We start from the raw sequence: 13,273 nt of genomic DNA, 5'->3' as shown, positions 1-13,273 counted from the left end.
ACAATGGAGTCAATTGCTCTTAGATTAAATCAGGAAGCACAGAATGGCTTTATGCAGAGTAACTCTTTGGAGCCTCCACTCAGGTTATTCAAATTTGGCTGAGGCATCAAGCTAGGAAGGGATTGATTGGTTTTAGGGAAATTGTATCAATAGGTTGAGGAAATGCAAGGAAGCAACCATTTGCTGCAGAGCCATTTTCTGAGAGGTGTAGTGAAATGTAGCATCAGATACCAAGGAGGTTTTCAGTGTCTATTGTGACAAAGTAGTTCAGTGAGGGGTGGTAATCAAGATCATGTCCATGGGCAATGAGGCTTCCAGATTCTATTGACTGGAGTAACTCATGCACTGATTTAATTTTGCAAAGCAGACCTTTTGCCTGTGGCCTGCTTCTAAGTGGACATACTGCTACACACAAAAAAAATATGAGAAGTGGCTTCTGCCAATGTAGTTTAACAGGAAAACATTCTGAAATAATATATTGGGGTGTCAAGGGCAAGGCTAACAGGATGGAATTGTAACCTGCCTTGTATTCTTAGGTAGAAGAGCAGAGTAAAAAAACAACAACCCACAATTTACTGTAGCTTCTGTTGGAGAGCATTCTGGAGGCATATAGGGATTTCAGCTTGTTTTCAGTCCCACATTTTCTGAGACTCACAGAGGCCTTGTTTTTTTGGTACAGTCAAATGGCAGCTACTGGTAATTTCTTCAGTGTGCTCAGAAGTCTAAGTGGCCACAGAATTATTTACATTCACTTTCTAAATAGATCCGGCCAGCAAACTACAGGATCCCATACAGGTGATTTCCACAAGGTGGAGTTCCCCAACTATGCAGTGGGGGAGAATTCCCTTTTCCAGGAGAGGATGCTAAAAGACTTGGTATTTGCCACACTCTCAAGATATACGCACAAGGGGCAACCAACCTCTCAAAAATCCAGCTCTGTAGGGCTGCTGTGACGTCTTTAAAAAACATACTTTTCCAAGAGAATCTGACTACATGCTCTGCCACGCACCCTCAAGTGATAAGAAATCAAATCAGACCTGCATGTGTGAACGATCCTATGCCAAGTATCAAAATGATAATGGGTTTATCCTGTGCGGATTCTGCAGAAATGGGAGACGGAGCATTCATACAACCATGTTCCAAGCCCCATGTAGTCTGGAAGAGGTTCTGTTTCCAAGTGAGATGGAATAACAAATTGTTACAGACTTGACCAGCCAGGCTACTGCCATTTGGGACTAGTTCAGAAAGGAAATTTAGCTATCCAGGAAGCTAACAAAATGTATTTTGTCAGAGGCTTTCCAGAGTCAGAGCTCATCTGATAAAGTGAGCTCTGATTCACAACAGTTTATGATGGAATAAACTTTTTGGATCTTTATGGTGCCACTGGAGCCTTGTGTAATTTGGTTACAACAGAATAACGTGGCCAGCTCTCAGAAATTATTTCTGCCTATAGAACCTAAGGGGGTAATGTGGACTGGCTTCTATCTGTCCCCAGTGCATCATCTAAAATTCTAGATGGGAAATTATTTTTTGGATTAACCCAAATAATTTTGTAGTATTTGTTGCTCCTTTGCTGAGTAATATAGAGATCATTCTTTCTAAGAGCCAGCATGGTAGAGTGGTTAAGAGCAGCGAACTCTAATCTAGAGAACTGGGTTTGATTCCCCACTCCTCCACATGAGCTCTTATCTGGTGAATTGGATTAGTTTCTTTGCTTCCTACACACAAAGCCTTCTGGGTGACCCTGGTCTAGTCACAGTTCTTTGGAACTGTCTCAGCCCCACCTGCCTTACAAGGTGTCTGTTGTGGGGAAAGGATGCCGCCTTGAGTCTCCCGACAGAGGGGAAATGTAGGGCATAAATCCAACTTCCTCCTCTTCTTCTAATAAGCATTAAAAGCTTAAAAGATTAGCAAAGAGAACTTAATTTCTATCTGGGTAAAGTTTTCCAGTAAGTTAAATGTTTGGACGAAGGTTGGAAGTGTATGCTAATTAAGTGTCAACATATGTACCGGTAAGTAAGAACATAAGAACATAAGAACAAGCCAGCTGGATCAGACCAGAGTCCATCTAGTCCAGCTCTCTGCTACTCGCAGTGGCCCACCAGGTGCCTTTGGGAGCTCACATGCAGGAGGTGAAAGCAATGGCCTTCTGCTGCTGCTGCTCCCGAGCACCTGGTCTGTTAAGGCATTTGCAATCTCAGATCAAGGAGGATCAAGATTGGTAGCCATAAATCGACTTCTCCTCCATAAATCTGTCCAAGCCCCTTTTAAAGTTATCCAGGTTAGTGGCCATCACCACCTCCTGTGGCAGCATATTCCAAACACCAATCACACGTTGCGTGAAGAAGTGTTTCCTTTTATTAGTCCTAATTCTTCCCCCCAGCATTTTCAATGTATGCCCCCTGGTTCTAGTATTGTGAGAAAGAGAGAAAAATGTCTCTCTGTCAACATTTTCTACCCCATGCATAATTGTATAGACTTCAATCATATCCCCCCTCAGACGTCTCCTCTCCAAACTAAAGAGTCCCAAACGCTGCAGCCTCTCCTCATAAGGAAGGTGCTCCAGTCCCTCAATCATCCTTGTTGCCCTTCTCTGCACTTTTTCTATCTCCTCAATATCCTTTTTGAGATGCGGCGACCAGAACTGGACACAGTACTCCAAGTGCGGTCGCACCACTGCTTTATATAAGGGCATGACAATCTTTGCAGTTTTGTAGTGCTTTAAAGTAGTGCTTTATTAGGCAATTTGTACGGAATTCAAGACTTTGTTTATATTTTACTGTTTAATAAAGGTTACAAAAACCAAATTCTAGATGGCTACGGCGTCAAAATGTACAAGCAAAATAAATCAGGTGGCATTTTTATGTATTTGATCAAGGGACCTTTGCCTGTCAAAAGCTCACTCTCCTTGGCTAGTCTCTCAGGTGGACTTTAACCAAAATGTATTTGAACATCAATGAGACAAAATTCACTGCATCAGACCCAATGTGAATCTAAAACTGAACTTTGCCACACAGTTTGCTTCCACTTTGCCTTGGAGACAGATCTGGGTTACTGTTAACTGGGGTTTAAGGAAGATTGGCCGACGCCGTCCCTACCCTTTTGGGGAGGGCGGCATATAAATTGAATCAAATAAATAAATAGGTTTCACATCTAGCTCGGTTTTGCCCAATTAAATCCCTCCATATACTCCATTCCATACAGACTGCACAGTAAACCTTTCCCGGGATACTCTGTAATACCTTTCCCCTCTACTCCTCTTCCCGCCCTCCCAAAGAAAATCGAACATGGAGCCTGAAGAAGAGTTCTGCATAACTCGAAAACTTGCTCCCTACCTCGGCACGTTTCCAATCATGACGTGCCGCCTGCTTTGATTTCTAATTTGCCTTACTTTATCGGCAGACCCATCCGAGGTGCGATTAAACTGATTCCAAAGAGTCCCGCTCCCAAAATCCGGTTCCTGGCATTTGCAATTGCGTGGCCATTTTTTTGGCATGGACAAAACCTTGGCGCTGGGACGAAAGCGGTGGGAAACCGCCCGTTTCTACAGAGCACGTTTCTAGGAAAAAGTATTATGGGCACTGGCATAATGCCCATTGGGCAAGGTGGGCAGCTGCCCAGGGCATCACCTTGTGGGGGGCATCAAAACGCTGGGTTCGTTTTTGGGTATTTTAGTGGTGTTCCATTTTTGGCCTGCAGGGGGCACAGTTTTTAGACTAGCAGCACCAAAATTTCAGCGTAACATCAGGAGACTGTCCTTATGCTACCCCCCAGGTTTGGTGAGGTTTGGTTCAGGGAGTCCAAAGTTATGGACTCCCAAAGAGGGTGACCCTATCCCCCATTGTTTCCAATGGGAGCTAATAGGAGATGGGGCTACAGTTTTGAGGGTCCATAAATTTGGCCCCCCTGAACCAAACTGCACCAAACCTGGGAGGTATCATTAGGGAAGTCTCCTGATGAGACCCTGAAAGTTTTGAGACTGTGCCTTCAGAAATGTGCCCCCCACAGCCTGCAACCCCCATTGACAGCAATGCAGAAAACTCAATGCAGAACAAAGATTCTTGGGCAAATTTCTAGGATGTTCCTGCAGGGGGTGCATTTTTGGATGTATCAGCACCAAAATTTCAGGGTATCATCTGGAGACTTCCCTAATGATACCTCCCAGGTTTCGGTGCTGATATGTCTAAAAATGCACCCCCTGCAGGCACCAATGTCCTGGTACAAAACTTTTTTTGGTCATGGTGGAGTGGCCGCCCATCGGGGGGGGGGGGGCATCCAACTCAGGTTTTGCCCAGGGCTACAGTTTGCCCAGGGCTGCCTCATTACGCCCCTGATTATGGGGACCCAAAGATAATCTTTCGGGATCAGACAGGGGCGTAACGAGGCAGCCCCGGGCAAACTGTAGCCCTGGGCAAAACCTGAGTTGGATGCCCCCCCCCCATGGGCGGCCACTCCACCACAACCAATTTATTTTTTGCACCAGGACATTGGTACCTGCAGGGGGTGCATTTTTAGACATATCAGCACCAAAACTTCAGCATATCATCAGGAGACTGCCCTAATGATACCCCCCAAGTTTGGTGCAGTTTGGTTCAGGGGGGCCAACATTATGGACCCTCAAAACTGTAGCCCCCATCTCCTATTAGCTCCCATTGGAAACAATGGGGGATAGGGGCACCCCCTTTGGGAGTCCATAACTTTGGACTCCCTGAACCAAACCTCACCAAACTTGGGGGGTAGCATAAGGACAGTCTCCTGATGATACGCTGAAAGTTTGGTGCCGCTAGCCTAAAAACAGCGCCCCCTGCAGGCCAAAAATGGAAAACCACTAAAATACCCAAAAACGAACCCAGCATTTTGATGCCCCCCACAAGGTGATGCCCTGGGCAGCTGCCCACCTTGCCCAATGGGCATTACGCCAGTGGGATCAGAGGGCTCCCAAATGCAAAGGCGTGGCGCAATGCGAATCGACTGCTCGCAGGAGAGCAGCAGGCATCTCAGGACGCTGAAAACATAAGAACATAAGAACATAAGAACTAGCCTGCTGGATCAGACCAGAGTCCATCTAGTCCAGCTCTCTGCTACTCGCAGTGGCCCACCAGGTGCCTTTGGGAGCTCACAGGCAGGAGGTGAAAGCAATGGCCTTCTGCGGCTGCTGCTGCTGCTCCTGAGCACCTGGTCTGCTAAGGCATTTGCAATCTGAGATCAAGGAGGATCAAGATTGGTAGCCATAGATTGACTTCTCCTCCATAAATCTGGATTCAATTCAATTGACTTCGCCTCCATAAAACGGATTCAATGCTGTTACCTGCGCGCGTCGAAGGCTGCTGGATGGACGCGGCTCACGGGGAAATGGCTCATCCTTCCTCCGCCCCCACCCGCTATCTTCAGTGTTGCAGCCGCAGCCTTGCAAAACGCCCCGCGCCAGATGCGCCCCCCGCGTCCTGTCCTCCCGCCGTTTCCCCACACCTCCAGGGGCGGCTTCTGATTGGACGGTTCGGCCAGAGGCGTTTGCATAACAAGGCGCTGACGCAGCCAGAGGAGGCGGGGATAGCTAATGAGCCATGCGAGGGGGCGTGGCCTCCCCTTCTCCACGTGCGTCCCACAGCAATAAAAGGCTGTCAAAGAATGATGCTCTCAGTTAAGGAAAAGAGGAGATCGCTGCCTCTTCGGATCGTCCCCAGAGCTCGAGATGTCTCAGACGATCAAGTTGGCCGGCAGGGCTCCTTTGCTGGCTCGGTGCTTTCCCGACAGCTGGGCAGAGCCCCTCTTCAAAGCTCAGCCAAGAGTGGTCAAAACTCACAAGACTCTGGCGGAGATGCCCGGACCCAGCACCTTCAGCTTCTTGAGCGACCTTTTCTGCAAAAAGGGCCTGTCCAGATTGCATGAGCTCCAGGTAAGGCTTTTGTCCCGTGTGAGATCCCAGGTGCGGGATATCCTCTCCCTTCCTGACTTTTAGACTACTGGGAGCATCAGTGGCGTAGGAGGTTAAGAGCTCGTGTATCTAATCTGGAGGAACCGGGTTTGATTCCCAGCTCTGCCGCCTGAGCTGTGGAGCCTGAGCTGTGGAGGCTTATCTGGGGAACTCAGATTAGCCTGTGCACTCCCACACACGCCAGCTGGGTGACCTTGGGCTAGTCACAGCTTCTCGGACACTCTCAGCCCCACCTACCTCACAGGGTGTTTGTTGTGAGGGGGGAAGGGCAAGGAGATTGTCAGCCCCTTTGAGTCTCCTGCAGGAGAGAAAGGGGGGATATACATCCAAACTCTTCTTCTTCTTCTTTATTTATTTGCTTGGTTCATCACTTGCCTTTCTCCCCAACCACGTGCATCATTCTCCTTTCTGTTTGATCCTCGGAACAACCCTGCAAAGTGGGTTAGGGAAGAGTGTGGAACTGATCCAAAATCACCCAGCAAGCCTCCATGGCACACTAGGGATTCGAACTTGGTTCTCCCAGGTCTTAGCCTGATACTCTAAACCCCTGCATTACATCGGCTCTCTAACAGAACATTTATGGGAGACTCCTTTCTCCCAATGTTTTACAGTTAGAAAACTCTTATCCTCTATTAATGCACATAATTTAATCAGTGAGAGTAGCCTGTGAAATGTATTTTCCCCGAGCCAGGATTTGCTTGTATGTTCCTAAAGCCACAAAGTAGGTTATTGTGGTTTTTGGGTCACTTATCTTGGTAATGTAAACCTGTGCCCTGCAAGGGATATGAAAGGAGGTACATTTTTTTTTTGCAGTGACCTTGGTTTTATTAACTTTATACCCAAAGCAATAAAATAACAATGTCATTTCCCATTGTACAGTAATTGTAATCCAATAATAAAACAATATGTAGAATATTAAAACATAAAAACAAAAAAATAGAAAAGAAAGAAAAAGGAGAGGTATTAGAGAGAAAAGTTTAGGGGGGGAAATAAAAAGAGCGTGAACAATTTTTTTGGGAAAAAAGTTCATCTTGTTATAAAAATACTACTGATTAGAATTTTGAGTTTCTTCGAAGTCTTCTCCTTCCATGCTTCAACGAGATAGATTCTTTCCTTAGGTCTTTATGCAAAGCATTTCCATTTCTGGTCACTATTTATTATTTACATAGAGATGACTCTGAGTTCATAACATCTTAATATAATAAGTAAATAATATAAATCTTATGTGCCCTCCATCAACAAATGTACATCTTTGTGTCTTCATTGCAATGGGCAAATATTATAAGTTGATAAGTTATCACAGCATGTCTTATATTCATAGAAATATTTAGATACTCAGGAGGTACATGAAAGGAGGTACATGAATCCTCCCTTGGATGTGCATAAAGCCTGCAATGTCTACCACCCATCTCCATATACGCTTGATAAACAGCTACAAAAACAATGTAGATTAAGTGTAGTATTCCTTAGTTGGCTTGTCAATACAGTTCTGTGTAAGCTTGGCAGTGCACAGGTAGGTCCTGTGTTAGTGGCTAAGTTGAGCCAAGCCATTTGACCCGTGCAATGTCAACCACTTCCAGGGGTAGGGAACCTGCGGCTCTCCAGATGTTCAGGAACTACAATTCCCATCAGCCCCTACCAGCATGGCCAATTGGCCATGCTGACAGAGGCTGATGGGAATTGTAGTTCCTGAACATCTGGAGAGCCGCAGGCTTCCCACCCCGCGCGTGACTCCTGACTCTTGTAAGCACGCACTTTTTAAAACGTAATCCTTTTGTGCCCCACATGGAGGGGATAGCTCCAATGGGGAACAGTATAATGTTTGCTTCTGCTTATTCGCTGTGCACGCTAAACAAGCATGCTAACAACAAACACTTTGTTTGTGGCAGTAAGCTTCTCTTTGCGTTCTTCGTGAGAACTCTTGTTTTTAAACCAATGAAAGAATGGGGGTGATCTCAGGGAGGGGAGACATTCTAAAAACTCAAAGGTTTTGCACCGTGCCATCCCTTGCCCAAACACTTCTGAACTTTATTGGACAGAGAATGGAATCACGTAGACCATTTCATGATTTTGGGGAAAGAATGTCATTGTCTTGTGAAACTGCCCAAACCTGCCGGTCACCCAATCAAAGGTTGCATTCTTCCTCTGTTTTCCAGTATAACTTTGTAGTCCTTTCTCATCCTTGCCTCAGTCTGCAAGGGAGGACATTATGCCCATTTTACAGATGTGAGAATTGCTTTAAATAGCTACATGGACAGACTCCTGCAGAATTGGGGAGTGAGGAACGGTCAAATTCTTAAGATAATTTGCTAAACAAGAGGAATTATTATAACTTAAGTCACGAGAAATTGCAGATGGTGTGGCTGTTGAATTACTAACACACATTTTGCTTTTCTGTAAATTCTGTGTTAGAATATGTCAGTTGAGGATAATGCAGCTTCTGGTTAGGTGGGAAAGCCAACCTCCTTCAATACTAATTAAGATCCTCTTAGCTCCCTTCCACACCTACAAAATACAGTACTTTCAATCCACTTTCAATGCACTTTGCAGCTGGATTTTACTGTGCAAAATATCAAAATCCACTTTCAAGCAATTCTGAAAGTGGATTGAAAGTGCATTATTCTGCATGTGCAACAGAACTACCTTGGCTGTAGCTAAGTTTCTCTCAGAGGCATTAGGGATCAGACATATGTAGCTTGGATAAATGATGCTGATTAGAAAGCATGAATTTTGACATTGCACTGTATGTGTTTATCCTACCAGTATGGTTTGTTTCATGTTGGTTTTATATGTAATTGGGTCAGTAGACCTCAATAAATTCATGGTATTGTTCTAAGCAGTTGAGCTTCCCAAGAATCTAGCGCTAAAAGCCAACGGGGCCCCACGGTGCTGAGCTAGAGAGCAGGTTTCAAGTCTTGCTTTCGCTGGGGTCTCATCTGCAAAATAGGAGGACTGGCTGAATTGTTTGAAACCACTGCCTTCACAATAGGCGCTCAAACAGTTTCAGCAGAAGCACGTTTACTCTGAAGTAAGCCCTGCTGAGTTCAGTGGAGCTGCCTGCCAAGTAAATGAGCACTGGGTTACAACCTTTACACTTACCGTTCCATCCCTGTTACTCAGTTCTGTACAGCCAGCGACACATTTTGGCTATTCATCCGGATTGCCTGCACCCAGCATTGATTTTGTGAGTTGAAAAAAGCGGGGTTGAATTCTCAGCTCCTGCCCCAGTTTGTCTGTGATTACTGTTATCACAGCTCTGACTGTCCACATGCCTCCTCTTCATGTACGAAATGTTACTTAAAGAGTAACATAGTGGTTCCTCTCTTGAAGGATCCTGTATGCATCTGAAAGGGGACCTACCTTTCCTCCTGGGAGTGGCTTTTGTGTGTCAGACGTGGGATGCAGGATGGTGTCGATCCCGGAATGCTGTGTGTTTTAATGGGGTTTTAATTGTTTACGCCTGGAACTGTAGAGCCGCTTCTGTTATTATAGCTGTATTTATGGTTGGAACTATGCTCTATTAATATGTTGTGCACCACCCAGAGCCCTTCGGGGGAGGGCGGTATACAAAACTAATAAACAAACAAACAAACATCCTTGGGTGGTGGGCAGATTTGACCAAAGATGTGTGAGTTACTGGTTGGAAGAATAAGACCAATAAGTTCTCCGAAGCTAAATGAAAATTGCACCTACCCTTTTTCCTGTAATGTCAGCGGAGTTGAGTATCCTTTTTATCTTTAGCTGGCTTGGGAAATGCTCAAGCTCCATCTTGGATGAACATAATTTTGTCTATTCCTTCTTTTATTAGTACACCGTTTTCATTTGTGTGTGTGTGTGAAAAAGATCTTGAATCATCTTTTTTTTAAAAAAAGAAATCCAGTAACAATTTGGGCTTCTTCTTCTACATCTCTTTCATTGCATCTGAGTTTTTTGGCTGCCGTGCCGCCAAGAACCCTTTTGCCATGCGGACTAGAAACTGAAGGATAACAAAATCAGGCTAACAAGAACCTGTGCAGGCTGGGAGGTTGCATAACGGTCAAGACCTAAGAGCCAACACGGTGGTTCAGAGCAGGTGGACTCCAGTTTGGAGAACTGAGTTTGATTCCCCACTGCTTCACGTGAACTGTGGACTCTAATCTGGTGAACCAGGCTTGAGTCCCCACTCCTACACATGCAGCCTGCTGGGTGACCTTGGACTAAAGTCACTTGCTCCTCCTTTCTCAGAACTCTCTCAGCCCCTCTCACAAAGGCACCTTGCTGTAGGGGAGCATGAAGTTTGTCAGCCGCTTTGAGGCTCCATATGAGAAAATCAGGGCATAAATCCAAACCTTTCTTCTCCTCTCCTAATAATATTTTGTTGATGAACTGACAATGCTGTCCCAGGAACTAGGACCGTGGTGAAGCTGTGTCCTATGAAAGCACGGTGTGCTAGTGGTGGCAACTCCAGAGCTCCTCTCTGTGGGCACGCCAAGCAAACAGAAGTCCCCCCCACACACACACACATCTAGGGGCTGGCCTGGGTCATTTCGGGCTTGATTATTAGCATTAAACTTTAAGACCTAGTTTTTGGGGAAGCAGTGTTGGTAACCCTGTGTTAAGCACTGTTAAAACCCCACTGATTTTCATGCAAAAAAAGAACTTAAAGCTGCCGATCCTTTACCTGGGAGTAAGCTTTCAGTTGCTGGCAATGGGGCTTACGCTTCTGGAAATGCAAATCCTCCTAGGGTCGCGTAGATTCACCAGTTGAAGCAGAGTTGCACGGCTGTTTCAAAGCAAAGCCACCTTCTACCACCGAAGCTTACTCCCAGAAGTAATCACTTCACACCCTCCGGAGCCAACCGCTTTTTCTAAATTAAAACCTCAGTATTCTCTGTGAGTTAAATTGCCATGTTGGCATCTCTTTGTAACAAATTAAGTAGGTTTTGGGGCACAAATCCGGCCTCAAAATTGGGCCCTCCACAAAAAGGTTCACCATCACTGAACTAGGAGGTTTCAATTAGGAATCCTCTGCTTAGGACTGCACAGCAAAACCCTTCACCAACATTCTCAGTAAGAATGTGAATATGAAAGGACAACGGGAGAGAGAGAGATTTTTTGATAGTTGTTTTTGACATCACAAAGGGCATAATTGTGTCCCTTTGTAGCCGCAGTATCCATCAAGTTGCAACCAACTTCTGCAAACCCCAGCAAGGGGCTTTCAATGCAAGCAAGAAGCAGACGTAGTTTGCCATTGTCTTGCTCGGCGAAACGCATTGTTCCCATGATTCGCCATCCAACAACAACCCTGCTTAGTTCCCAAGATCGGACAAGATCTACATTCAATCGCTTACGCTGCCTTCCCTCCCGCAGCCAAAGTAACATACTTTTAAGTCCTACTGATTCCAGTGGCAGCAGTAAAGCATACAGGCGCCAGCTGATTGGGCAATTTTAGAGGGATTTGGTTTTCTAAGCGTTTCATGAAGGCTTCCTTTCATGGCAAGGTGTGGTAGCCTAATGTGAAGTTACATGCATCCATGCTTTGAGCCCATGAGCCAGAGTTCAGGTTTCCAGCACTGCGCATGAGGAAACAGTATTTTTAGAAAGCATTTTTTTGTGTGCAGCCCCTGCCAAAAAAAGAAGAAGAAGAGTTTGGATTTATATTCCCCCCTCAATTGGCAGAGCGGGGAATCAAACCTGATTCTCCAGATTGATGCACCTGCTCTTAACCACTACACCCTGCTGGCTAGCTTGCTGCTACCCTACAAGATGTTGCTCTGACTAGGTACACATCCCCCTTTGCACACTTGACTTCTAGCAAGCTTTCTTGGGATTGTGCATATCCTGGGAGTAAGTTACTTCAAGAGTGTGATGCTGTAGCAGCACACGGCCGCCGTCAAAATGCCAGCAGCTGTGCTTAGCTTCCTCAATAGGGCGAACGCTGTACTTTCCGGCATGAGAGATCCACGATTGGCGTTTGGATTGCCAGTTGACTTTATTTGTGTTCTCTTACTTTTCTCCCAAAAGCGAAACGCTTGCAATTCTCTCTCCTCTGTTATATCCTCACAGTAACGGCCCTGTGAGGTAGGTTGGGCTGAGAATGTGTTTGACTGGTCATTCAGCAAGCTTCCATGGTAGAAGAGGCGATTCAGACCTGGGTCTCCTAGATCCTAGTCTGATACCTTAACCCAGGGGTCTTCAAACTATGGCCCTCCAGATGTTCATGGACTACAATTCCCATCAGCCCCTGACAGCATACATGGGCTGAAGTGGCAGAGCTACAGTGGGGCATTCCTGAACTATCTGGGGGCATAGATTTGAAAGACCCCCTGCTCTGGCTACACTAGGAGGTGCAGCAGCTACCGGCCAACCTATGGTGCTCCAGATGTTCATGGACTACAATTCCCAACAGCCCCTGACAGCATGGCTAAGTGGCAGGGCTGATGGGAATTGTAGTTCCGGAAGCCTCCTAAAGGCCAGTTTGAAGACCCCTGCACTTAACTGTTTGATTAGTGGTTGCCAGCTTCCTGAGAGTCAGATGTTGATAGACATACTTGTCGAACAGCCTCAGCCATGGCCATGCTGGCAAAGGGGACTGATGGGAATTGTAGTCCAGAACATCTGAGCACCATAGGTTTGGCCACCCCACCAATAATTCCCATACTGGCAGACAATTAAAAGTCCCTTCCAGCACAGAGATGCAATGATGGGGAAAACTTCACCTTTGCTGAACCATACCTTTCTAGCCAAGTAGTTAAAGGTACAGAGGAAATGCTGCCAGGTGATTAATGGCAAAGCTGATGACTCCTTCCTGGCATTTTTTTTCAGCCAGGGAGTTTTGGCTCCTCCTCAGCCTTGGGAGTGAGGAAATTCTTCAAAGCAAGTATCCATGACCAAGAGGGTGAGGGCGATAGGGCTGGCCCCTCCGCATGGCTCATACAACACCGCAAACGATTGCCTCCTTCTTTCCGCCTAGATGGAAAGCAAAACCAAGTACGGCCCCATGGAAAGCGAAGTTTAGGTCTATCCTCACCGCTTGAATCCGTTGCTGAATCTCAGCTTCTGATTGGAGCAGGTCTTGGCGGCAGGGAAGGCAAGCACCCCATCCGGCCCAGAGCACCTCTCCTCCTGGAAGGGGATTACTCAAGGGTGTCCAGAGGCCGATTCAGACGTGGCTGCTGACTGGCGTAAGGTATTTAGCGGCATCACCATAAGCAAGCCGACAGGGTTGGAGGCGCTTGCAGGAAGCTGCCTGTCAGAAGGCGGCTTGGACGGCTCTTTATATCTCCATTTTTTGATGCAGAACAACTCACTGCTGGCTGCAGGTAGGTAATAGGAGATGGCAGTAGCCATTGCTGTCCA

This window comes from Sphaerodactylus townsendi, linkage group LG03 (genome assembly GCF_021028975.2).
Source record: "Sphaerodactylus townsendi isolate TG3544 linkage group LG03, MPM_Stown_v2.3, whole genome shotgun sequence".
Taxonomy (NCBI): domain Eukaryota; kingdom Metazoa; phylum Chordata; class Lepidosauria; order Squamata; family Sphaerodactylidae; genus Sphaerodactylus; species Sphaerodactylus townsendi.
Note: the sequence above shows the minus strand (reverse complement) of the source record.